We start from the raw sequence: 2,362 nt of genomic DNA on the forward strand, positions 1-2,362 counted from the left end.
CTTTCACAATGCAGTCATTTTTACTGCTTTGGACAATATAGGTATATACTAAGTTTCAGTCTTTCTAGTGTTAATATCAATATGTACATTTTACAAAATAGTCTCGTAATATTTCCGAAGGAAATATCAAAACGTAATCTCGATTCCAGTAACGGCTGTCCGTCGAGGGAACGGTTATAGGAAACCGTGAAGTATGACCGGAATTAAAAGTAAGCGCGTGGTCTGTTGCAAGGTGACGGAACCGTTTCACGATCGAGCGATCGTCGTTCCGGTTGTCCCGATAAATAATCGCCGATGCTTAGCCGTGTCCTAAAACACAGGCCGCGGCCAGCGTCGACCATTATCCTGTTGCCGGGAACGATAGCGAACGCTATACGAGGCAATATTCGCCGGACATCGCCCGTATAAATACGTACACGGTTGGGCATTCGTTTCGTTAAAAGCACCGTGTCGTTACTCCGTGCTGTTTCACGGTGACGATCGTCGCCTTTAACATGGGGATCGCTTAATTCGGATGACCATACGGATATACAGTGACCGCCAAAAGTGAACGTACGTTCTTCAAATACGTTTATTCAATAGAAATTGCTTAGGAATGTGATATTAAATATTTCTGATTAGAGTGAAAGAAACAAACTATAAAAGAATGTAGAATACTAACCATTTTTTGTCTATTCGCTTTGGGACGATCTTGTAATATGTGTGTTCACTTTAGAACCCCACTGTACGGTATCGTTTCGTTACAAGAGTATAAAGTGAAGGAAGTGCAGGAAGAAAAGTAGATGCACTTAACGCACTTGTAGAATAGTTGTATTGTACTTAGCATGTACTGCAAGAATGTTTTGACAAGTTGTCTTCGAAGAGAAATTGAAACTTCAACACATCGATATAGATGTGTGCCCATAATTATTTTCTTTCCCTAAATTCATTTTCTTTTTGTTGTCTTCGAAGAGAAATTGAAACTTCAACACATCGATATAGATGTGTGCCCATAATTATGAAAGNATAATTATGGGCACACATCTATATCGATGTGTTGAAGTTTCAATTTCTCTTCGAAGACAACAAAAAGAAAATGAATTTAGGGAAAGAAAATAATTATGGGCACACATCTATATCGATGTGTTGAAGTTTCAATTTCTCTTCGAAGACAACAAAAAGAAAATGAATTTAGGGAAAGAAAATAATTATGGGCACACATCTATATCGATGTGTTGAAGTTTCAATTTCTCTTCGACAAAAACAAAAAGAAAATTAATTTTGACTTAGACCACTTTCATAATTATGGGCACATGTATGCACAAGTTACCACTTTCAAATATTAAATGATTTTTCTACATTAATACGAGTTCCATACTGTAAATCACTTCTAATTGATTTTAGATAACTGTAGCTTATTGTATCTTGCTCTTAATTTATATAAAACTTGGGTAAAAAGACCTGTCTACAAAAAGCTGACAAAGTGACGCTATTCTCCCATGTTCAATGGGGCACTCAGCCAGAACGATCGCCATTAGACTGTGCCATAAGACGATATCGCCCGGCACGAGTATATCGGGGCACGCGGATCGGCGATCGCATAAATCGCGATGTTCCAGCGCGAAATCGTAAGCGCGGATCGTAACCGATCGTACACACCCGTCCGGGAATCGACCGGTACGCAGGTCAACGCGGGGAACGCGCGTTTCAGGTTGCCATTATTATCCGGCGGCCCCGGTTAATTTATGAATGGATTATGAATGGACGGTGGACCCGTTGCGAGGAGCAGCTCGGACCAAATGGAAAATCGGCTTAAACGGTGCTAGCTCGCGGCCCGAGAGATAAATGATTCCGGCCCCGGTAATAAGGCTTCCTTGTCGCGGCACGCTTTTTGCTTTCGCGTTCGCCACGCCACGCCACTGCGTGATTTATCCACGATCCACAGAACTGTGCCTTTCCGGTGACCAGGGTGGCCTCGATGATCACTAGCTTTCACCCAGTGATCCATTGGAAATAACGATTTCGGAAATAACCTTCTCAGCCAATCTCATAGAATATTCATTTATCACTAATGAGATATTTACTATCTTCAGAATAGAAGAATGTGAAGATGGAATGTTTCACTTTTTATGAAACGTATGAAGATTGGAAACTTCATAAATAACTTCATTTAAATAATGCCTGTTATCATTAATATTCTGTGCAGTCAAACAGAACTACGTACTTAGTTCCACCTTAACGCTTCCAAATCATAACCTTTGTAGATCACATTTGTTCTTATCAATCAGTCCTATTTAAAAAATCGCGGAAACCGGATTTAGCACGTGTAAGAAAGAAAATAATAGCGATTGAGGGGCGCGGACAATTGTTGCGCGAGAGAACG

This window comes from Ceratina calcarata, unplaced genomic scaffold, assembly GCF_001652005.2.
Source record: "Ceratina calcarata isolate Rehan_Ccalc_2016 unplaced genomic scaffold, ASM165200v1 scaffold428.2, whole genome shotgun sequence".
NCBI lineage: Eukaryota > Metazoa > Arthropoda > Insecta > Hymenoptera > Apidae > Ceratina > Ceratina calcarata.